The sequence below is a fragment of the Callospermophilus lateralis genome, chromosome 14 (assembly GCF_048772815.1).
Source record: "Callospermophilus lateralis isolate mCalLat2 chromosome 14, mCalLat2.hap1, whole genome shotgun sequence".
In the NCBI taxonomy this organism is placed as follows: Eukaryota; Metazoa; Chordata; class Mammalia; order Rodentia; family Sciuridae; genus Callospermophilus; species Callospermophilus lateralis.
Genome location: NC_135318.1, coordinates 97,019,329 through 97,045,037, shown reverse-complemented (window position 1 = coordinate 97,045,037; position 25,709 = coordinate 97,019,329). Strand labels below are relative to the sequence as shown.

At 40.6% G+C, this 25,709-nt stretch overlaps 1 protein-coding gene across 2 annotated transcripts in view; it reads left to right on the top strand.

Moving 5' to 3' along the window:
- Mgat4a (alpha-1,3-mannosyl-glycoprotein 4-beta-N-acetylglucosaminyltransferase A) overlaps positions 1-25,709 on the top strand; it is a 99,306-nt gene that overhangs the window by 11,685 nt on the left and 61,912 nt on the right. The window lies entirely within an intron of this gene.

Below are 25,709 nucleotides of genomic sequence, written 5' to 3'. Positions count from 1 at the left end.
GGAACAGGGACTGGAAGCTTCTAATTCAGAGAGGATAGGAACTGGAAACTTCTCTCAATTCCAGGAACTGTTTATTAATTGGTTGCAATAAAGGCAACGAGACCTTAAGGGCTCTGGACGAGTTTGTGGTGCAGAGTGTCTCATCATCTTATTTTTTAAAATATATTTTTAGTTGTAGTTAGACACAATATCTCTATTTTACTTTTTAATTTTTATGTGGTGCTGAGGATTGAACCCAGGGCTTCGCATGTGCTAGGTGAGCGCTCTACCGCTGAGCTATAACCCAGCCCCTCATCATCTTATTTATCTTAAATTTTTACTTCCTATAAAAATTCTCTCTTTAGACTGGGTACATTATTTTTTTTGGGGGGGGTTGATAACAATACACCACTTACATATGTACATGCACATGTCTTTTCTCTTTTATAGTTTAATTAAAGGTAAAGTGTATTCTTTTGAACTTTAATCCTTTAGTCAGTAGACAAAACAAGTACAAATACTGCAAAACTTGTTACCATATTTATATTTTAACTTTTTCGAAACTGTTAGTACCATGAACTTCATTCCTCATTTCTGATTTTTTCTATGATTATGGTAATATTACTTCTATACCTTTTGGGGAATTTTTGAAAATCATAAGCTGGGAAAAAAGGGCGGGGTGGTCTTCTGAGAACTATGCCAGTCAGGATCAGGATGGTTGGGAGGACTGAGTGGGGTGGGGGACCTGGTTGCTTCTCATCTGAGTCTCTTGTCTGGCTGGGTCCTGTATAATTTGGTTCTAAATGTCCTTCAGGGCCCATGTGGTAAAAGCTTAGTCCCCAGCTGGCATTGTTGGGAGGTGGTGGAACCTTCAAGTGGTGAGATGGACTAGGAGGTCTTTGGGTCATCAGGGGTGAGCTGCAGAGGGAACTGTGGGACGCTGACCTTTCTTTCTTGCCTGCATTAGGTGGGCAGATTTGCTCTACCACCTGCTCCTGCCATAATATGGCAGCCATTCATGGATCAAAACCTAAAACTGTACCAAAGTAAACCCTTCTTCTGTGTAAGCTGATTATTTCTGGTACTTGTAATGGACATCTGACTAGCACATTTGTTGCTTCTATGTGGTATTTTCCCTTCAGGAATTAGGATTCCTTACTGTCCTCTCGGCCTTCCTTTGCCATGGTAAAGTGTTGCAAGCTCAAGCATTCCTTGTTAGAGTTTTCTGACTCGGACTTCACCTAGAATTTTCTTGGTCTGAGTTAAGGGAGCTGGTCTGGAAGCTTGATCATTTTAGGACAGATAATTGAATGTTCCTTTTTTTTTTTTTTAACTTATATTTTCCCCTGTTTTTGTTAGGCTTCTTACTTCATCCCAAACTGAGGGCTTGCTCAAAATTTCCCTTTCCCTCCCATTTTTTGGTATATGCAGACTGATACAAGTTTCTCTGTGTGTTTTTAAGCACATATGCTTATTGGAGGACGGAAATACTCAAGTATATTGACGTATTCTTATTCAGATTAACACAAAGCCCCATAGTCTTTGCCTTTTATTTGTATTTCAAAGTTTTTTGATATTTAAATGTTTTGGCACCATTTACAAAATTAATTTGACCTAGTAAACAAAGTTGTTTTCTTTTTGTGTCCACACTGTCACCCTGCGGCTGTGGGGGTCCTCTTAGCCGGCCTTCTTGGTGTGTTTAACATTCACTCACACTCTCCAAAGCATCTGTGCTTTCTTGTACTGTTTCTGTGCTTCAGACCCATCCTTCTATTTTCCTACCAGGAAATGTGGGATTAGTCACCCCTTAAGAGTCCTAGTTTCTGCCTGTAAGAATTATATTAGAGACCCAAGCTGGGTGCTCTTGAGACTTAGATGGAAACAGTGTTGCTGTAGAAAATGTCATTGGTTGGCTGTTAGCTGAACCATCATGTTGCTTTGGGGATGAGGTTTCATTGATCTCTAGGACTTAGCTCTGTGTGATGGAGCCCAGCTCATTCAAGGAGTTAATTCCAGTAGGACTGGAACTCTGGAGGCAAGCTAGCAGCTGGAACTTGTTACTGAGAGGAGAAAGCTGTGTGGGATTGGAAAGGCATCTGCCAGCTGGTTCATCTCACATGGCAGCAAACAGCCAGCCAGCCGGTACTCACCTTGTTCATCCTGGCAAGCTTCTGTGTGGAGAGCCGCTATCTCCAAGCACCCCTTATCTTTTCTTCCCCCGACATTTTGTGTGAGTTATGGAGAAAGGAAGTAAATGTTCCTGAACTGGGGCAGTCCTAGACTGGACACCCCGTGTGTGTCGCTGGTCGGCCCTTCTGTGTGTGCTTTCAGTGAGTCAGCCAAGTTAAGCTTAAGAACATGACCTTCAGGGTTTGTGGAATAAAGAGTCCCCCTCATAGTTGGCATTTATCTCCCAAATCTTTTATCTGTTTCATTTCCCTCCCTTTTATTTTTAGTAAAGTTGTGCTTGTTTGCAAACAATTTTGCAGAGAAATGTAGGACCCGCGAGACTCGCATGATTGCCTGATGTTGCCACCGCCTTTTCAGGGAAATGAACCTGCAGTTTCAAAACTGAAGCTAAGCACCCTGCTGGGTGGGAATGATGGGGGATATCATTTGATGACCATCTTTCTGTCCTGGTCACCTTCAGTCCTCTCAGCAGCTCTGGGGGGTAGGCATTAGTCTCCCAGTTGCTGTGAAGATGGTCAGGCAGTTGGCCTACCGCTGATGCACTCGACCCGGTGCGTGGAGAGTGCTAGAAACCTGGTCTGAACCAGGCGCTATTTACTCCATGGCTCATTCTCCCGCATCAGTTCACAGAGGCTGGCATGAACCCCAGTACAGCAGAGCCGGGCTACCAAATGTGTCTCCTTAGAGAAGCTTCTGGAAACCTCCCATTGTCTACCACCTAATGGGATTTCTTTCTATGCTTTGGTCAAAACTACTTTATTAGTTCATATTTAGTCACAGCGCCCCCCCCCCCCCCCCCGCCGGTTTTTATAAAGAAAAAGTAATCAATTTATGTTGCTGTTTATTAAAGGCTACTCAAGTCCTGTGAAATATCAGTGTTCCCTTTAAATTGAAGAGTTTATATTGTTAGTTGCTGGTATTTTTGGAAAAGTTGTGTTAACTTGAATGATGAAGGGGGATTTTTGTTTCATTACTAAACACAACCATTAAACTGTCTTTTTAGCAAAATATGTGCCAAATTTTAGGAGGGATGTAACCTTTTTTCCCTTCCAGTGATACACAGAAAACTGGGTTTTAGGGTTTTTCTTTGGTGGGGGGGACTACCCAGGATTGAACCAGGAGTGCTTGACCACTGAGCCACATCCTTAGGCCTTTCTATATTTTAATTTTAAGACAGGGCCTTGCTAAGTTGCTGCAGCTGGCTTTGAACTTGCAGTCCTCCTGCCTCAGCCTCCCAAGTCACTGGGATTACAGGTGTGTGCCTATTATTTTGGTGTGTAAACAATAAACCTGAATCTTGTGGCTTTTAAATAAACTACGTTGACTGCATCAAATTTAAAAAACCTCACTAGCCTTACATTTATTTTTATCTTGGGCTTGAAAAGGAGCCTGTTGTCAGCCGCACACTCTGCAGTAACCTCAGCATTGAGAGACTCTCAGGGGAGGGAGCTGTGGACTTGATTGATGTTTGGGTCTGTTACAGAGTCGATGAAAATAAATGTGACAGTGCAGCACCATTAGAAGTAGTTAGAGGAGTGTCTGTTCAGCTCCTTAGTTCATTTATTGACAGTTGTTTTTTTTTGTTAAGTTTTTTGAGTTCTTTATCTATCCTGGAGATTAGTGCTCTATTTGATGTGTGTGTGGCAAAAATTTGCTCCCAAAATATAGGCTCTCTCTTCACCTCACTGATTGCTTCTTTTGCTGAGAAGAAGCTTTTTAGTTGCGTTCATCCCATTTATTAATTCTTAATTTTATTTCTTGTGCTTTAGGAATCTTGTTAAGGAAGTTGGGGCCTAATCTGATATGATGAAGATTTGGGTCTACTCTTTTCTCTGTTAGGCATAGGGTCTCTGGTCTAATTCTTAGGTCCTTGATCCAACTTTGAGTTGAGTTTTGCCCATGGTGAGAGATAGGGTTTAGTTTCATTTTGCTGCATATGGATTTCCAGTTCTCCTAGCACCATTTGTTGAAGAGGCTATCTTTTCTCCAAAGTTTTTGGCACCTTTGTCTAGTATGAGATAACTCCATTTATGTGGGCCTGTCTCTGTGTCTTCTATTCTGGACCATTGGTCTACATGTTTATTTTGGTGCCAATGCCATGCCATTTTTGTTTCTATAGTTTTGTATTATAGTTTAAGGTCTGGTATTTTGATGCCTCCTGCTTCACTCTTCTTGCTAAGAATTGCTTTGGCTATTCTGGGTCTCTTATTTTTCCAAATGAATTTCATGATTGCTTTTTCTGTTTTTATAAGGAGTAATTATGGAATTTTAATTGGAATCACATTGAACTTATATAGTGCTTTGGGTAGTATGGCCATTTTGCTAGTATTAATTTTGCCTACCCAAGAGCATGGAAGGTCTTTCCATCTTCTAATGTCTTATTCAATTTATTTCTCTAGTGTTCTGTAGTTTACATTTTGTTAAGTTGATTTCCAAGTATTTTATTTTTTATTTTTGAGGTGAATGGGGTAGATTTCTGGAGCTAAACAGACATTTCTCAGAAGAAGATATATTTGATCAACAAATATATGAAAAAATGCCCAACATCTAGTAAATAGAGAAATGCAAATCAGAACTACTCTGATTTCATCTCATACCAGTCAGAATGGTAGTCATCAAAAATACAACAAAGCCGGGCATGGTGGTGCACACTTGTAGTCCTAGCAGCTCAGGAGACTGAGACAGGAGGAACACAAGTTCATAACCAGCCTCAGCAAAAGCAAGATGCTAAGCAATTCATTGAGACCCTAACCCTAAATAAAATACAAAATAGGGCTGGGGATGTGGCTTAGTGGTTGAGTGCCCCTGAGTTCAATCCGAGTTTTTTTTTTAAAAAATACAGTCAACAATAAGTATTGGTAAGGATGTGGGGGAAAAGGCACACTCATAAATTGCTGGCGGATCTGCAAATTAGTGCAGACAATCTGGAAAGCAGTATGGAGATTTCTTAGAAAACCTGGAATGGAACCATGATTTGACCCAGCTATCCCACTCCTCAGTCTATAGTCAAAGAACTTAAAATCAGCATACTATAGTAATGCAGTCACATCAATGTTTATAGCAGCTCAATTCACAATAGCTAAACTGTGGAAGCAACCTAGATGCCCTTCAATAGATGAATGGATAAAGAAGCTGTGGTATATATACAAAATGGAATATTATTTAGCATTAAAAGAGAATAAAATTATGGCATTTACAGTTAAATGGCTAGAGTTGGAGAATATCATGCTAAGTGAAGTAAACCAATCCCAAAAAACCAAAGGCTGAATGTTCTCTCTGATAAGTGGATCCTGATCCATAATGAAGAAAGGGGCCATGGGAAAAATGGAGGAACTTTGATTGGGCAAAGGGGAGGGAGGGGTGAGGAGGGCCATGGGGGCAGGAAAGATGGTGGAATGAGATGGACATCATTACCCTAGGTACATGTACTAGGTGCAACTAGGTACTGCGTATACGGTGCAATGCTACATCATGTACAACCAGAGAAATGAAAAGTTGTGCTGCAGTTGTGTACAATGAATCAGAATGCATTCTGCTGTCTCATATACCTAATTAAAATAAATAAAATTAATGTACAAAAAGAGTAGAGGGCTGGGATTGTGGCTCAGTGGTAGAGTGCTTGCCTTGCATGCCTTGGGCTCTGGGTTTGATCTCAGCACCACATAAATAAATAAAAATAAAGGTATTGTGTCCATCTACAACTAAAAAATTAAAAATAAAAAAGTAGAGAATGCAGGTGTGCAGTGTGGAACTTTTGTTACTTTGAAACCATTTTCTGAGAGTTGCACTGAGGATCAGGTGTGTCATGAAAGGTGGGGTATTTGGCCTTCTGGCAGTCAACTCACACTTTGAACTACATTCTGGAGAAGATCCAGGAGACTCCAGAGGTCGCACATGACCAGCCTTGTTCTGAAATAGTAGGATTTGGTTGCTTGTTCAAGAGCAAGGCAGGGCTGGTGTAGATGGTGTTCACTGGGATGAAGTGTGTTGGGACCTTGTTTCTTTTGTAGCTTACTCTTTCATTTTAGAAAAGCCACTGTGGCTCTCTTGAGGCTTTTTAAAAATTAAAGTTTTGTTGTTAATGGAACCCAGCCTTTGTGCATGTTAGGCAAGCACTCTACTATTGGGCCATATTCATGGCTCTAAATTTTTTTTCTCTTATTTTACTGTTGATGACCATGGAGAAATTGGAAAAACCAGGAAAAGTTCTGTGAAGCAAATATAGGAAAACAGGGCTCTTCCCCCCGCCCCCCCCCCCTTCTTGATGAAAGAAGGTAGATCCTGCAAATTACAGAGCTTGACATTTGGGACAGATATTCACTGGGAACTTCGTGAGCATGAAAGTTTATAAAAAGAAGCGGTGATTATAAGCCGAGTCAAAACAGTGAGATTCTTAAGGGCAGAGACTATGCCCCCATCACACCTCACTTAAGAAAATTTAAGATTATTCAGAAGGTATAGTAAGTAATACAGAAATACCTGTGGTTCCATTACCCAGGTTTTTTCATATTTACTTCTAGAATTTCTCTTCATTTTTAATGAGCAAAGCACAGCAGATCTATTTAACATCCATCACCCAGTGTTCCTTTTGCTTTCCTTCCCTGGTGGAGGCGACCACATCATACCTGTGTAGGATCCCACTCCATTTTATGTGTTGCTTTATGGATATGACTATCTAGAAATCACATATGTGTATATGATTTTGTGTGTTTTAAACATTTTTACACAAATAGTTTTATACTATAGGTGTGCTATGCCCCAACCCCTGCTGGAATGGAATCCAGGGCCTCACACATTCTAGGCAAGTGCATTCCATTTGAGCCACACCTCAGCCCCCTCCTTTTCAACCCCCTCACATTGTGGTTTTGGGGAGAGATGTACCCCAGAGGTCCCCATTCTGCTATTTTCTCTAACACCGTTCAATAACCACTTTTTACACCATTTTGTTCTCTAGTTGTAGGAGTCTGGTTCAGATCCCACTAGACTGGGTATTGTGTAAAATTTTCATCCTCGTTTATTCAGAAGCTTGTCTTTTGTGGTTTAGGTCATGGCAGAAAGGAATGGATAAGGCTTTTTGTCTCTGTGTAAGTGGTAGATAACATTTAGAACCCAGTATCAGTATTTCTGTATTATTTTTCTCATTCTAGTCAATGTCTACATCATCTTCATCATTTTTAAGCTTAGTGCTTTGCATCTCATAATAGGAATTTTATTGTTAATTTTCATTACATTCAGGCTACTCTGTGGTCAACGGATCTTTTTTTTTCCTCTACAGTTATAGTGATCATAAAATTTTTTTTTCCCAGTTTAGGGCACTTGAGAGTAAAGGGCATGCTACTAACAATTAATGGTGCAGCAGCAGTTGTAAATTGGAACTGTCCTAACCAGAGGTGTACATCGTCATCCTGTTGACTTGGTGAGCCACAGTGGTAGGGAGTGATTGGCCGAGTGTAGAGGGGACAGGGAACCTGAACTTTGCTGTGGAATTGGTTCAGTCATGCTGGGAAGTGGAGTGTGCCACGTTCTAGAACCATGATTCAGAGTCCATGTGAACCTCTGCACCTGAGGGAGTTCAGGATCCAGTCAGCAGTCACATGAAATGGTTCTTGTTGCAATTAATGCTTTCAACTGGGAGGGGACGATGTTTCCTGAGGTGGTGGTGAGCACTTTGTGGAGGCAGTTATCTTTTAGTGGCAGCTTAATAAACCCTATTCTCAAGAGAAATGAGCCTCGCCCCTTCTGACCCGATTGGACCTAAGAGTCCAGGAGACTTGGTTGTTCCTCTCTGAAAACTAGGATGAAAGATAAAGTAGAAATGGGAGCTCCTCTTGTCCTCTTGTGACTTTCCTTAGGGGAACTTCCTTCCTATGTGTCAATTGTTCCTTTGGTATGGTCCCTAGAAGCTGATATGCTAAAATGGAGAGGAGTAATTGAACAATGATTATTGGTCAGAGAGTTTCAACTACTGCAATAATGGTTTAGGTCTGGAGGGAAATTTACTAATCCCAGTTATGGGATATTAGTGGTTTATTGGCCCTGTGCTCTTTGATTTGTGAGGAGCTTTTCTTCATTTCTCTTGAGCTCAGGTAATTTGTCCACTTATTAATATTTGTTGAGGTGCTATTACACTGCACTTGTGGTGGTAAACGTGATAAAGGACATCCTTGCTGTCTTAGAGCTGTTTACAGCGGTCCTGGAGGGGTAGGGGTAGCTTACAGGGTGATAGTCGAGCAAATAGATAGACATCTTTCAGGTTGAAATGGATAGCAACAATGAAGCTGCTTGATGAAGATGGGGACAGGGACTGTGAAGATGCAGGTGCCATCAGACAGGGTCTTTGAGGAGAACTGAGGCCTCGCTGACGAGAAGCCAGAGAAGCAGAGTGAGGAGGGAACTCAGCAGCTGAGGAGCAGGTATCCAAGCCCTGAGGCAGGAATGAGCATGGCATGTTGAAAGAACACGAAGGAAAGTGTGGACAGCCCTGGTGTGAGATGCGCAGGGAGTTTATTGGGGAAGCTGGACCAGGGGTTACGGGTTGGAGCACTTTGGCTTTAGAGCACTGGATTCCACTGTGGAAAGTCTTGGAAGTTGTGTACCAGGAACGAGCTCTGATCCAATTTACTTTTTCAGAGTGATCTCTGCTGCTAAGGAGGCAAAGTAGAAATAGGAATTTTCTCGAGAGGGTTTTTCTCTATTGTGTTAGCCAGGTTGATGTGGGCTAGGCTTCATGGACGGATCCCACCAGAGTCTTGGGGGTAGACCTGAATGCATGTATTGTTGGATCGGAGAGGAGGTAGAGGGATCAAGGATGGTGCTTAGGTTTTGTCTGAGATGATGGCTGGTGGCACCATTTATTAAGACTGGGAAAGCTTGGAGAAGAACAGGTTTTAGAGGTGGCCATCTAGAGTTCCAAGAAGAATCGAGATGTGAGTTTTGGTGTAAGTGGCATGTAGATGGAATACAAAGCCTGGGGGTGGAGGCTTTGGCAGATCAAGTGGAGGGGAGGTAGTGAGGCAGGAAGAACGTTAGGAAACCCATGCTGAAGAAGTGGTAGAGGCAAGTGTTCTTTTTGGTATTTCGTGTTTCTAAATCATATTCATAAAGTGCTGCTGCATTATTGTTTTCAGTTTGAGACAGCATGAGTGAACTTCCTATCACAGATAAGAATGTACTTTTTGTTCTCTTCGCTCACTTGTTTCACTATAATTTTTAGCTAAAGTGTTATTTCTTGTTGATGTTATTGTGAATGAATGAAGTTATCTTTCTTTTGAGCCCAGTATGGTGCTCTCACCTTTCCCTTATTTCCAGTGTTTTATATTCTTGGTGTTAATGACTGTCTCTTCCTTCCTTTGTATGGTTATGGGTTTTCCACCTCCCATATGTGGATTCTTCAGATATGTCACCTATCAGTTCTTTCCAGTGCCCTAGTGTACCAGATAATATCAGGTTTGTTTTCTTTCCAATGTTTCCTCCTGAAGCTCTGTCCTTGGGCCTGCACTGGAGGTGTTCTTGGCCTTTGGGACCACCTTTCACCCTTCCGTGTGTTTGTGTGTGTGTGTGTGTGTGTGTGTGTGTGTGTGTGTGTGAATAAATAAATAAATAAATAAATAAATTTCTTTTTACACTCCTAAATTCACACTTGGTTGATGGTTGGGTAAAGAATTTTAGGCTGAATGTGTTTCCTCTGAAATTTTCAGACGTGCCTTCCGTGTGTTCTGGCAGCTCTTGTCTTCTAATGGCTATCGAGATGAGTCCTGTATTCTTTGTATGACCTCTTCCTGCGCTTGATGAACTTTTGTTCTGTTTTGCAGTGCTGGCAATTGAACCCAGGCTTTCTGCGTTCTAGGCAAGTGCTCTACCACTGAGCTACATCCCCAGCTTTAGAAACTGTAAAAAATTAATTTATATCCTTCTCTTTTGTCTTTTTTGTATTGACTAGAAACTCTAGTACAATGTCGAATAGAAGTGACAAGAGTGGACATCCTTGCCTTGTTTCCATTAAATTCGATGTGAATTTTAGATTTGTTTTAAAAATATAGATACCCTTTATCATGTTGAGGAATTTGCCAGCATGGAACTAGGAAGTTCCTAGTTTGTCACGAATGAGTGTTGGATTACGTCAAGTGCCTTTAATGCATCTTTTTAAAGTTTCATGTGGGTTTTATCTAGTTAGGCAAAAAGCCTATGTTTTTCTCTGTGGAAAGATTTTCATAAAGGATTAATTTTTGGTTTTATCATTAACAAAAATCCATAGATTAAGCGGGGGAAAAGTAATGCCATGAAATATCTGTGTATTTAGGTCTTTCTTCCAGCAGAGTTTTGATGTTTTCTGTACTTATTTGTTAGACTTATACTTTTTTTGTGCTAGGGTTAAGTGATACTCTGTTTTTAGCTTAAGATGCCAATTGTTCTTTGTTGGTATAATAGAAAGTGATTGATTTTTGTATTTTAACCTTGTGTTCTACAACCTTGCTATAATTGCTTATTAGCTCTAGGTGGGTTTTCTTGTTGTTGATTCTTCAGGACATTATAGACAAATATGCACAGTTTTCTTTCCTCTTTTCAATCTGTACACCTTTTATTTCCTTTTCTTGTTTTTTTTTTTTTTTTTTTTTGCGTTAACCAGAACTTCCAGTACAGTATTAAATAGGAGAGGAGATTGGCTTGCCTTGTTCTGATCTTAGTGGAAAAGCGTCTAGTTTCTTATCAACAAGAGTAATAACTGGGGCTGGGATTGTGGCTCAGTGGTAGAGCGCTCACCTAGCACGGGCGGGACCCGGGTTCGATCCTCAGCACCACATAAAAGTAAAGGCATTCTGTTGTGTCCATCTACACCTAAAAAATAAATGAAAAAAAAAATTAAAAAAATTTAAAAAAAGAGTATTAACTGTCATTTGTAGATATTCTTTATCAAGTTAAGGAGCTGCCTCTATTCCTATGTTATGGCAAGCCATTACTTTCTTCATATTTTATTTGTACTGTTTTTCTCTCTTCTCTGAATACACTTGACATCATATACTATGAGGGGCTCTGTTCAGTTTTCTTTGTTCTTTCATTCCTTTCTGTTCTTTGGATTGGATACTTTGTATTAATCTAACTTCCAGGTCATTGACTCTCCGCTCTTCTGACATCTGAAATCTGCAGTTGAGCATCTCTGCCAGAATTTTCCATTTTGTTTTACATTTGCTGTCTCTTTATTTTCCTTGTTCTTTGAGTCAGTTTGATCACACTCTTCTTGTTTCCATGTTCTTTAAACATGGTTTTATTTGGTTCTTCTAACATATTTATAGTAGCTGTTTTGAAGTCTTCTTCTGCTAACTGTGGCATCTGGGAACACGCAGAGACTGTTTCTATTGACTGATGCTTATCTCCCCTCTGAGTAGAGATCACAGTTCTTTTTTCTCAGTCTATCTTGTAAAGTTTTGTTGACTACTCTGTATTTTAGGTAATACATTGCTGTGGCACTGGGTTTCTTCTTTGTGTCCCTGAAGAATGTGGTGGTGGTGGTTTTGTTAGCTCATTATTTAGAACTGAAATGAGCTAAATCGCCAAAGTCTGTCTCATCTACAGTGTCCATTTTATCTCTGCCCTTTGGTTTTGATCTGTTTTTGTTGTGAAGCCTAGTTTCCTAGAGAGGCTGCCCTAGTGCCTACACAGCAAGTTCAAGGTCAGCCTGGACAACTTTGTGAGACCCTGTCTCAAAAAAGAGTTCAGGTGGAGGTTGGAGAGAAACACTAGAATCCTGGAAGGCTCCGTTCTCTGCGGATGGAGATGTGTGCTGGGCCACAGCCCCACTCCGGGCTGTTTCACATCTGCCCCACCTTGAATTTCCTTTGGCTTCCTCTGTTCTCTGTGGGGGATTTATGTGGCCAGGTCTGGGTGGGTCTGCTGTGAATGCGTGTAGCCTGCTGTCCACCTGGGATCTCAAAAGCTCTGTGAGCCCCTGACAACTGTCTTACTTCCTGGAAATGCCTGCTAAGCATCTGGCTGGTGTGCCAGCCCCTTGCTCGCCTCAAATAGAGCAGTAGCCCCAAATAGAACACTAGCCTCAGGCTAGCAGAGTGCTGCCTCTTCCTTGCACTTGCCTCTGAGATTGCCATTTGGACTGGCAACACCCCTGTGAGTCAGATGAGTACCCTCTGGCAGCATAGTGAAGCTGCTGATTTCCAAGTCTTGCCCCACCCTGCTGACCTTCTGAAGTGACCACAGATGGGGAGGGATGGGGGCAGTCCTGGCAAGACAGTCAGACTTTGTGCTGTTCTTACCGGAAGTTCAGTAGTTTTTATGAATAAATAATTTCAGTCTGTTGTTTGCCCTTGGTTGATTTTCAGAGTACCAGAATGTTTGGTTTTGGACTTTCTTATCAAGCTTTATAGTTGCCTTTTGGGGAAAGGTTTTGGGGACTCCTCTCTTATGCCAGAAGTTAGAAGTCCCCTGGGCAGTTTTCGAATGTCGTCCACCCCCCCCCCCGCCCCGCCCCCCAGTGATTCTGATATTCAGCCAGTCAGTTACACCTAGAATTCCCCAAGCTGTAAATTGTGGCATGGCAAAACTTTTGCCATGTGGACTTAAAAAAAAAAAAAAAAAAAAAGTCACTACTATCAGTGGTGTTATTAAATAAGGGCCTAATTTTAAGACAATACCTAAAGAGGGACTAGCAGATAGATTTCTGGCCAACTTGGCAAAGGTGAGGTCTTTCTTGTTTATGTATTAAAGTTGACAGTTGAAGAGTCCTTGAACTTGGACTCACGTGCAGCTTAGTTGGCTAGCTTCCATTTCCTAAAACAGTCTCCTAATCTAATTTTTCCAGGTTGGAAAGCTTCTTAAGCATTGTGCTATGCTCAGAGGTTGTCTGGAATCTAGGCTTGATGTATTCTTAACTCTGAAAGGAAATTATTCATGGCTGACATATTAGAAGAGACTAAATTGAGAACATTGGGTTATTACAGAACATTAGCTAACTAATTTTTTTGGTGCTACTTTAGAAAGACTGCCAATCAGATTTTGGAGATTGTCTGATGAAATATGTGGATAAAGGTGTATTGTACTCTTAACCAGTAGTGGGTAATCATAGCATAAGAAAGAGACAGTTGATCAGTCTTTCTTAATAGATCTAAAGTGCATGGAAGTGTTAAAGTGCTAATGAACTGAAACTGAATCTCATAGCAAATCAATGTGATTTTTTTTTTTTTCAGTACTGGGAATTAAACCCAGAGACTCAAACTTGGCTCATTTTTGGTATTTTGTTTTTCATTTTTCTGGACTAACAGTCCTCAGAGTATATCTTGCTGGACATGGTGACACACACCTGTAACCCCAGCTACTTGGGTAGCTGAGGCAGGAGGATCAAAAGTTCAAGGTCAGCCTGGACAATTTTGTGAGACCCTGTCTCAAAAAATAAAAAGGGCTAGGGATGTGGCCCCTGGGTTCAAGCCCCAGAACCAAAAAAACCAGAAGCACACAACCCCCTTCAACCACACCCCAAAACATAACAAAGCACAAAACAATGTAAAAGGACCTGTGGGGTTCTCTGGACTCTTCTAGGAGGTTTATAAAGTCAAGACTATTTTCATAATAATGCTAAGATGTTTTTGGTTATTTGCCTTTTTCAATCTTATAAAAAATAGCAGAAGCAGATATGAGAATTCAACTCTTTCCTATTAAGCCACACATTAAAAAGAGTTGAGCAAGTGTTACTTTTTTCACTGCATTTTTTTTTAGAAAATAGTTTTCACACCATGCTATTTATGTAATTGATTTTAAAATGATTTTTTATTTAAATAAATGTTTTGCAAGTCTATTGATATTTCTAACATGATAAATGTTGATAAATATAATTCACATAAACAAAAGGACTTTGGGGTCCACTAATTTAGAAGGGTATAAAGGGAATCTGAGTCCAGAAGTGTGAGAACTGTTATCTCCTTTAGAGAATAAGACACCAGGCTGTGCATATTGTATGCTACTTCTTGCTTATCTTGTCACAAATGTTTTTCCCATATCATGAGTTTTAGCAGTTCCATAATATTCCATTATATAATTATCATAATTAACTTACCTTTATAAATAATGCTGTGATTGGTTTCATGAACATTTTTTGATGAATTTTTAATGACTCTCAAAATGTAAGGTGATTTGCCTCAGCTGACCCCTTGCTACTATTTGCTTGGCTTATTGCAAGGCAATATGAGAACATTCAGCAGGAAGCAAAGAAGAAATGCTAAAATACAATTACTGCTATACAGAAAAGAGTTAGCATGCAGATCAGAGACTGCTTGTCATCAGAAATACCTGCCTGCAAGGTTGGCCATTGACTGGTGTCTGGGAACTTGACTGTTTGCTAACACTGATGTGAAACTTGCTGTATGTGATCTGACCGGCTCCTTGTGCCTGTACTATTCCTGCAAGCTGTGTGGTTTATCTGAGCCACTGCTTGCTTTCTTGGAGTCTGGAATTTTGGTATGTGTTAAGTAAAGGTATTTACTATCTGGGTCCAGTTGACCTATTTTATTCTTACAAGTAATTTTACAAATAATAAATAGGATAAAGAGGTAGTGACAAACAACTTTACTATAAATTGTAATTTATAAGAACTTAAATATCACAAAGCCAAAATTTTATTGCACATATTTCTAGTTTAGTCAAAACTGAAATGGACAGTGTCTTTTGACTAGAGCAAACTGCTTATTAACTGTCATGTGGGATCCTGGAACACATCCTACTTGTACATTCTAATTCCACATTTCAGCTACTACATCTCTAATAGGTTCTGGTACATCTAATAGCTCACCATTACTTTTAGTTCTTCTGCACTTGTGTCTCCAAAACACAAAACATTAATTTTTTTTTTTTTTTTTTTGTACCAGGGATTGAACTCAGGGGCACTTGGCCACTGAGCCACATCCCCAGCCCTATTTTGTATTTTATTTAGAGACAGGATCTCACTGAGTTGCTTAGCACCTTGCCATTGCTGAGGCTAACTTTGAACTCACAATCCTCCTGCCTCAGCCTCCTGAGCCACTGGGATTACAGGCGTGCACCACCGTACCCAGCCAAAACATTGGTTTTGTTTAGGCTTACGATTTGTCTGCTCCTGAGCCTACCCAGTAAATCTTGTTGTGGATGAAAGAATACCATTGCAAGTCCCTCTAGCCACACAGGATGTTCTGGGTCCTTATGATACACAGTGTGATGAGGCCCTTCTAGTTGATGGATGATGAAAATATCATATTTTCTTTTCCCCTTAAATGTTATTATTAGTTCATTGATTCTTTTTTGTTTGGCTTCCCCACCACCTCGTTATTTGAAAAGAATTACAGAATTATAGGAAGCTACAGGGTAGCACAGAAAGACCCTGCAACCTTCTCTCATTTCCCCCTGATGGCAGCTACTTGTGATAAGTTAGGTGCAATGTACAGCCTCAAAATCAGGAAACCAACATGGGTGTTACTGGTGTGGATGGTGCTACGCCATTTTTTCACATGTGTAGATCTTTGTAACCAGCACCAGACAACCATTACAACACCACAGCCATTTCCCCTCTGTTCCTTTGTCACAGTCACACCCCACCTGCCACCCCTAACTCCAGGTAACCACTGATCTGCTGTTGTCCACAGCTATGATTTTGTCATATTGGAAATGTCTTATTGATGGAACCCTATAGTGTGTGAGAGATGGACATTTTTCACTCAGCATGGTGCCCTTGAGGTCCATCCACACTGTTGGAGTTTTCACTAATTTGTTCTTTTCTGTTGCTGAGTAGGATTCCATTGTGTGTGTATCATCCTTTTAGATGGTGTCTATGGTGTATAATTGTATCATATATGTAAGTATTCTTTCCTTTAGACAGCATCTTGCTACGTTGTATTGGCTGGCCTTGAACTCCCGAGCTCCAGGGACTCTCCTGTCTCAGCTTCCTGAATAATTGGGACCACAGGTGTGCACCACCACACCCAGCTGTGTCATGTCTTTGTATCAGCTCTAACTGTGTCATGTCTTTGTATCATTCTCTCTTTTAATTGTTGTAGACTGTTTGTTTCTTGTGATTAGTGATATTGTAGATTTAATTAATCTACATTTTTTTTTTTTTACCCATTGTGCTGTTTTTTCTTTTTCCTGACACTTTGAAAGTTATTTGAACATTTAAAAAATTCCATTTTGAGCTGTGGGGAGTGGTGCATGCCTGAAATCCCAATGACTTGAGAGGCAGAGACTGGAGGATTGCAAGTTCAAGGACAGCCTGGGCAGCTTAGTGAGACCCTGTCTCTAAAAATGTATGAATGATTGACGAATGGACAAATGGATGAGTGGACTGGGGATGTAGCTCAATGGTAGAGTGCCCCTGGGTTTGATCCCAGTACCTCACACATGCTCACACAGATTCCACTTAATTTATCTGTAGGGTTTTTGAGTATATCCTCTGTTGAGATATATTACTAGTGTGTGTGTGTATAATAGTCTACTGGTGTCAACATTTATTAAAGTGAAGTACAGAAGCCTGTCCTTTAAAAGCCTCCTCCTCTTCCCTTAATTTGGGATATAATTGTTTGAAGTATTTCTTCTACACTGAGAACCACACCAGACAATGGTATACTTTTTTGCTTCAACCATCAAATATAATTTGGAAAACTCTAGAGGAAAAGGACATTTCTGTGGTCTTTTTTTTTCTTCCTCTTTCAGTTCTTTCTTCCATTTTGATGTTCTGAGATTCTTCCTTTTGTCATTCCCTTTCTGTTTAAGGACTTTTTTTAGTCATTTGTTTTGGATAGGTTTGCTGATGACAGGTTTCCTCCTTATGAGGATTTCTTGATTTTTTCCTTTTGTTCCTTAAGGATAATTTTGCCATATATGGAATTTGAGGGTTTTTTTTTTCTTTAATACTTGAAAAATATTGTATCATTTCCTTCGGTTTCCATGGTTTCTGATGAGAAATCTGCTGTCATTCAATTTATTTTTTTTTCTGGGTAGGTAATGTGTCATTTTTGTTGGATTGCTTTCAAAATTTTCTCTTTGTACCTAGTTTTTTTTTTTTGAAGTTCAACTATGGAATTTTTTGGCATGGGTTTGAGTTTTTCCTGTTTGGGGTTTGCTTGGCTTCTTGAACCGTTATATGGGTTTATGTCTTTTGTCCATTTTGGGAAATATTGGCCATCATTTCTTCCAATATTTTCTCTACCCTGCCCTCTTTCTCCTTTCATTCTGGGATGCTGATGGTGGGAATGTTAGGTCTCAGACCATTTTATATTTCTAAAGATCCCTGAGGCCCTGTTACGTTTCTCCCTCAACCTATTTTCTATTCTCTAGATTAATTCCCATTGTCTTCCTTCAGGTTCATTAATTTTTTTCTCTGTCCTATCTGCTCTTGGGCCTGTCCATTAAGGGGTGTTTGCTTCAGTGTAGTTTCTGTTCTAAAATGTTCATTTGTTTCTTTGTGTCTTTTCTTTCTTTGCCTGGGGTTTCTAGTTTTTAGATACTTACCTGTTTGTTGAAGCATTTTTATGATAGCTGCTTTAAGATTCTTATAGAGGGTCTGGGGATTTAGTTCAGTGGCAGAGCGTTTGCCTAGCATGTGCAAAGCTGAGTTTGGTTCTTGGCCCTTAAAACAAAACAAAACAAAAAAAGATTCTTACTAGATGATTTCAACATCTGAGTTGTCCTGATGTTGGTATCTGTTGATTTTTTTTTTTTCTCATTTGAGTTGAGGTTTTCCTGTTCTTAGTCTTATAAGTGATTCTTAGTTTTCTTCAAGGCATTTGGGGTCTTATAAAACTGAATATTATTTAGCTTATCTGTCTTAGCAGGTCTTTTCTGTCACCATTCTAGGTGGCTAATGTGGGGAGGCATGCCACTGCATTACAGCTAATGAGGATGGGATGAGGATGCTGAGAATGGGATGGATGTCTAGGATCCTCGCATGGCCTCCCTTGATACACAGGAGGGAGGGATCCCTGTCACTCCTGTGCAGGGCAAGAGGTCCATTCCTGCATGGTCCCTGCTGACATTGTGCTGGCTGGGACAGTGCTCTGTTACTGCTTCCCATGCAGCCTCCTCTGACATCTCATGGTGCCAGAGAGTAGTGAAAGCCCCAGCTCCTCACTCAGACTTTTCTGATACCATCCTAGGAAGAGTGTGTGTGTATGTGTGTGTTGGGGGCGCTGTTACCTGGCAAGGGTGGGGATCTAGGCTCCCTTCTTGGCCATTGCTAGTGGGGTGGAGATAGGTCCAGGGCTGCTGCTTCATGGTGTGTGGCTGGTAAAGAACAGTAGTCATCTAGAAGTTTTCTGTCTTGCTCGGTTGCCCCTTCCTGAGTCCTTCAGCTGCAGAGATCAGGCTTTTCTGGTACTTCTTCATGTGTGGCTGTTGGTTCCAGGCTGCTGGTGTCTCTAGCACCTTCTCTAGGATCTGTAAGGCAAAAAGAAACTCGGGGAAGTGAATGCTGTTTTTTTTTCTTTTTCTCTGCGTCCTAAGAACTCAACTCCTCCCTTCTGCCTTCTGCCTTTGTCTTTTTATGTTGGTTTACTATGTAACATCTGGGTTTTTATTTTACTTAGCAAAAAGAATAGAGAGGTATGAAAATAGAAGTCTGGATATTGAACAGAATTCTTCTAGCATATTGTCTTCTGAGGACACATAGTCTGAGATGTGCTTTTAAAAGTTAATTTCACCAAAGTGACTAGAGACTACAGTGATAGTACCTGCCTTTCTGCATTCATTTTCTGATTTGTCCAAAAATCTTGTGAAATGTCTTCCTCTGTTACTTTCCTTCTCTTTGCCACCATGGGTATAAAAGGGAAAATCCTAAAATCTCAGTTGTTTTCAGTGAAGATCACAAAAGACTACAAAGTTACTAAGTTCTTTTACAACATCTTTCTAAGTAAGTGTATCAATCTTGCATTTTATTTCATTAGCATGATTAGGAATAATTAGTTATGAAATAATTATTAGGACAATGAAATTCCAAAAAGTTTTAAAATAGAGGGAAAAAAGCATTATTAAGATCCCATAATATATCTGTATTAGTTACCTGTTGGTGCATAATAAATTAGCACAATTCTAGTGACTTAAAAATGACATGTTGGGCTGGGGTTGTGGCTCAGCGGTAGAGCGCTCACCTTGCACGTGCGAGGCCCTGGGTTCGATCCTCAGCACCACATAAAAATAAATAAGTGAAATAAAGTTATTGTGTCCAACTACAACTAAAAAAAAAATATTAAAAAAAAATGACATGAACCTATGACCTCATAGTTTCCATGGGCTAGGAATCTAGGCATGGCTTGCCTAGGTTCTCTGCTGAAGAATTCACTTCCAAACTCATTCAGATTGTTGGTTGAATCCATCTTCTTGTCACAGTAGGACTGAGAACCCAGCTTTTTGTTGGCTCTTGGCTAGAAGGAGCTCTGAGCCTCTGTCACATGGGCCTTCCACTACAGCTGTTTGCTTCTTGAAGGTACTTTGGGTTAGAATCTCCGACTAGGGAGAATGTCTGCTGGCAAGACAGAGTTCCATATAATGAAACTATCCCAGAGGTAGCATCCACCCCCTTTGCTACATTCTGTCAGTTAGAGGAGCTAGCCATAGCTCCTGGGCACACCGAGGACGGGGTTCATGCTGGGCTGTGAGACTGAAGGGACGAGGATCACTGGGTCATCTTAGAATCTGTTTGTTGGAATATCTTAGATTTATAAAACAGTCTCATGGACTCAAATGGTACTTGAAAGATAAACTGAGTTTTACTCTTTAAAAAGAAAAACATATTCTCTTTATTCTTTGGAAGACCTCTAAGAAAGACTATAACTCATGAACCATAAAAATAGAAGATTTCAAAATAGAACTTGAAGAGCTAAGTGTGGGTGCAGTAGAGACTGATAGCACACTGGGGTCACCAAGGAGTGGGAATAGGGAGCTGTCTTGATACCTGCGTCCTCACCTGGACACATTAACGTGGCTGTGCTTGCCTCCTGCCTGTGAAGAGCCAGCCGAGCCGGGGACCGGGCTGCAGCCCAGTGTTCTCACTCCCCTCTGTGGACCCGCATTTACTTTTCTTTTTCAGTCTGGGGCATCTTCAGGCTCACAAGATCCCTTTCCTAAGACAGCAGTATCTCTTGAATTCCCCTGTTGAAGTGGAGGCCATCGGCCTCAAAGCGCTAGTTGGTATTAGAGGTGGTGTCCAGGGGAATTGGGGTCTGGAGGGGGGCAGCCAAGTGGACTGTTTCAATCACCCAGTTGGAAAAGAGCATCCTCAGCCATTTGAAACAAAACAGGAGACAGGATATTGTGGGAGCATGCGGGCGGGGAGTAGAAATAAAAAGAGGAGAGAAAAGCAAAGTTTGTGGTCAAAAAAGAAAAGTCCAGAAAAGAAACACGGGAGGAGGATTTGAAAATGATATTGCAGAAGGATATTGAAAGGGAAGCTTGGAAATGAAAGAACAGTAACACGAGATGAGGAGAGGGAAGAAGAACATGAACTGAGTCCTAGGTGTGTAACCGGATCCAGGTGGAAGGCAGGAGGAGCAGCGTTGTGGGGAGGTCCTTCCCTGGTGGAGGGCTGGCCAGTCCCAGCTTTTGACACCCGGATGGCTCCAACAGAAAGTGAGGGCTGTCTGGATGACTTCTTCACAGGAAAACGTATGGCATTAGATCCTCAGAGTACAAGATGTGTTTTGTTTTCCTTGGAGAATGAAACAACACTTGCTGAAACAATGGCTGCCAGCAAATTTAAGTGCCGAAGAAAAAGGATTTATGACCATCCGATAATGTTTATTCCAAGCCCCTAAGGTTGTTGAATAAGATCATTGTCAGTATTTTTAAAAGTACTATTTTGAACATACAGTCAAGTATATGTAAATGTGTGTTATTGAAGTTACACAACTTGTTCCCCCTCCACCCTCGTTTCACTATGATAATGAAATTTGGGACTTTATGATAAGATTACTGAAAAGAGCCTTCCCCCTCCTCCAGGGAAATCAAAGAAAATGACTGCATTCAGATTAAGAATGTCTTTCTGAGGAAGTACATCTTGCAGGCATGTGCAGCATTGTCCGTCTGGTCTTGAGGTGTTGGTCTTCATAAGGTCACTGGATGGATTTCAATTTATTGAACATGTACCTGGAAGAATTACACTGTTAATGATTAGATTACTTGGGGGATAACTCAGAAATAGGGGTTGTGTTCCAGAAAACTTTTCAATGTTAGCATTCACTAATTAGGATCTTATTTTGCAAGTACAATGAAACCTCATGGAAGGGAACAGATTAATTATATTCTGTGTTTTAATTTAAGTAAAGTATATGGTTCTGTTTAGCTCAGTCCCATTTTCCCTTTTGAGCTTAAAAGGGTCTTTTCAGAATCCATGCTTATGCGGTGTATCCTGCCTGGTATACTCTTAGAAATAGGGCATGATGTTGACAAGTCCACATAACTCTTAGACCTTTGAAATGTGTGTCCACTGATGCTTTGAGACCATTTCTTCCCCAAATATAATCTTGTAAATTATGGTCCTAGTGGTTTTAATGCCTACTCCCTCACCCTGCCTCTGGGATCTCTTAACATGTGGGCCAGAGGGAAGGATGGAGGAGGATCTGGGAGAGGGCAGCGTGAATTTCAGGGCCACTTCAGAGCCACTTCAGAGTGACTCCAGGATAGTATTGGCACCTCTGAGCTTCCCAGCAGGGTGGGGAGGGGGGTGTCCTTGGGCACATCAGCATCACCAGGAGCCAATTTGACATTCTCAGGCCCCACCTCTCACCTCCTCAATTGGTTTCCTGGAGGTAGAGTCCAGAATTCAGTGCCTCATCCAGCCCGTCCAGGTGGCTTGCATGTGAGAGGCATGTGAGGCATTGCTCTGTGATTGTTATGTTGCACTTCATTTGTGTACGATGAATTGAAATGCATTCTGCTCTCCGGTACAACTAAGTAGAACAAATAAAAAATTAAAAGGGCCAAAATTTGGTTCCAGTTCCATTCTATTAGCATCGCCAGTTCAAGTTCTGTTCTTTTGGCCCATTTCATTATCTCTGGCCTTTCCAGGCTTTAGTCCTCCTTAACACCTCCTGAATCTGTTTCTTTTATTATTATTATTTTTTCTTTGTTTTAGAGGTTTCCAGATAGGAAATTGCCCACCATTTCATCCAGGCTCTCTTTTCTATTTTAAATTGGTTGTATAAGAATGATGAATATGAAAATTTTTTAAAGAGTGAAATAAAATGTTTTCCAAAGGCAGTTTCTTTCTGAAAATTAAAGCTTGTTAAATTTTGGAATCTTATTACTGAAGGAGTTTCTCAATCCTATTTTTTTAAAAAACTTTCTCTGTGTGAAGGAGTTCTGTGCAATATTAAAGGGACAGAGGGATGAACCAGGTGGCTTATCAACATTCTTTGCAGTATAAGAATTTTATTGTTTAATAAACCCTAAAATTTTAAGAATTAAAAGTGGATTTAATTTTTGGTAATTTTTATGATGGTGCATAGACTCCAGTAGTGTTCCTGTATCTTGCTACTAAGGTACTGCTTGAAAAAGTACTTGTTAATAGTGTTTGGTAATTATTCATCTGTACTGTTGACCAGTTTTTAAAAATTGAGTCCAAGGCTATTAATTAAACTGTTGAACCATATAAAATTGCATGTTTGCCCCTATTTTAGAATGTTTGTATATTTCAAAACCTTAGGTTCACAAAACATGATTGTTACTTTTGTCATCTGATTTAGATACATAATTTTCTACTATTAAAAGCATTCCAAGCCAGGTGTGATGGCATACATCTATAAGGTCAGCTACTCAGGAGGCTGAGGCAGGAGGATCTCAGGACTGAGGGCAACTTAGTGAGGCTCTGTCTCCAAATACAAAAAGAAAAGGGTTGGGTAGGGCTCCGTGGTAGAGCACCACTGGATTCAATTCTGCAGTACTGCAAGCAAAACAAAACATTGCATTTATACTAAAGAAGAAACAGTAAGCAGAACTGAGTGCTTCCCAGTATGAGGTTAGCAAGAGTCTCTTAGTTTCCTGCCATGTCCCCCTACATAAACCAATTGAGATTATTCAAAGAAAAGCAAATACAGGAATCTTACAATTAATAAAACATATTAATTTGGAGAGATTTTGTCTATTAAAATTTGAACTAAACTCAAGAACTGTGTAGTATTATGGGAAAGATGGGTGGAGAAAATTCTAAGAAATGTCTAGAAATTTCTAGAAAGCTAAAAGGGGGGGCACAGGAGTATGAACATGCCCTGATTTTGTGGAATACTCTCTGAATATGGAAGAATGGAGTAGAAACAAAAGATGGAGTTTTCTCATAGCTGTAGACTTTGAGCTAAAAACAGCATCTGGATCAGCAAGCTCATGGCCTGGTCCCATGGTCCAAGGATCGCTTGGGTTTATGGGCCCAAGGTATCCTCTCTCAAATAATCTACCAAAAGAGGGTCCAGTTCTGCTCCACGCAGGGGAGTTTTTGGAATTAGGGGTAGAGATCTTTTTCTACAAATTGGTTTGTCTTCCCACTTGGTGAAACTGGCCTCTCTGTGAGGCTGATTTCAATATACCAAGAAAATGTGTCCAGATAGAGATTGTTCTCAGACCTGTATCCCTCCCTGTCACCCCAGAGCTGCTCAAAGACCTAATCATTCTGACACCCAGTCTTCCTACTTGCTTTGAAAACTTTTCATTAAAATAGAAGAAGGAATGACAAGTTTAAGGATAGTATAAATAACTTCTCTGCATGTTTCACCTGTTGTCTCTGTTATTTTTCTCACTGTAGAGATACTTTTTTTTCTGGAATTCTTTGAAAGTGAATTGCTGAAATCATGTTTCTTTTCACCCCTAAACACGTCGGTGTTTATTGCTATTACTTTAGTGATAAGAACAAGGACATTCTCTTATATTACCGGTACCGTTTCAAGTTTAGGAAATTTGATGCCCACAAGTATTTTGATTTCTCTGGTCTATAGTGTGTGTGTTTTCCCGACAGTGTCTTCATACATATTTTTCCTGGTCCAGGATCCAGTCCAGGACTGTTCTGTGCATTTCATTGTCTGTGTTCTCTTGGGCAGTTTCTTAACCTTTATCTTTGATGACGTTGACAGTGTTTCAAGTGCAGGTGATGTGTTTGCTACGTCACACTTTGCTGTGTCTGTAGTATCTTAGAGATTAGATTCAGATTGTACATTTTTGGCAGGACTGCCACATAATGAGCTGGGTTCCCCATGCATCACTTCAGGGGGCACCTGACCTCTGTCCTGCTATTGCTGATGTGAGTTTTCATCACTCCATTAAGATGACGTCTTCCATATTTCCCTATTGTTAAAAAAAAAAAGTTTTTCCTTTTATAAAATAGTGAGTGCTTTGCAGGGCATACTTGAAATGATCTACGTATTGTTTCCTCATGAGACTCACCTGCTGGTTATTCCTCCCCTTTTCAATCTGGCCTGTGTCAGTTGTTGTGGTTGCAAAATGGAGATTTTCCACTGATCACTGTTCCTTCTACACGTATTAGTTGGTTTCATACAGTCAGAAACACTTTCCCCATATCTGTTGATCTTTATTTCTTCAATGTTGGTATAGACTCAGGGATTCTTACTTACTAGGTTACAATCTATTACCACCATCACTGTCCCCTGTCTGGCCAGTGGGGGCCTCTCAAGTCACCTCCTGTGCCCCGCTTTTCTCTCTTTTCTTGGTACAGAGGATTGAACTCAAGGGCACTCGACCACTAAATCACGTCCCCAGCCCTATTTTGTATTTTATTTAGAAATAGGGTCTCACTGAGTTGCTTAGCGCCTTGCTTTTGCTGAGGCTGGCTTTGAACTCTTGATCCTTCTTCGTCAGCCTCCCAAGCTGCTGAGATTACAGGTGTGAGCCACGGCACCCTGCATCTTCTGTGCCCCCCTTTTGTTTAATATTTATTTTTTAGTTATAGGAGGACACAATGTCTTTATTTTACTTTATGTGGGGCTGAGGATCAAACCCAGTGCCTCATGCATGCTAGGTGAGGGCTGTACCTCTGAGCCACAACCCCAGCCCTCTTGTGCCCTTTTGATGTGTCCTGTCATTTTTTCTTTTGATACTTTCCTTCCTGCTGATGTAAGAATGTTCTAGGTTTATCTTAAATAAAGTTACTTCTCCAAAGAATTCTACTTCTTTATATTGGCAAGTGGTGTTAGAGGCCAGTATCTAGGTACTGCTTAAGTCCCATGGGGAAATGTCTAATGCTTCTCATGCAAGAAAGGAATGGCATGTGGGACAACTTCTAAGACCAGTTTACAAACTAGGATTCAGTAAGTCTGTTTCTTCCTGAGTTTATCTGTGGATAAGGCAAAGATTATAATGTTAAATAGAAAACAGCCTTTCTAAGACATGTTTTGGTGTCACAATAGTGACTTTGGTCTGTCTAGCTGATAGAGAAGTTGAAAACCTTTGTTCTGATTTCTCCTGATTTGAGGAGGGGGTGGAGCTACCACGCCCACGCCTTAACCATTGTGTGTGCCACTGGTGATGGGAACGGTGGTCCCTTCCACCCTCCTGTTGGCTCATGTGTCCAGTCCTGTCCT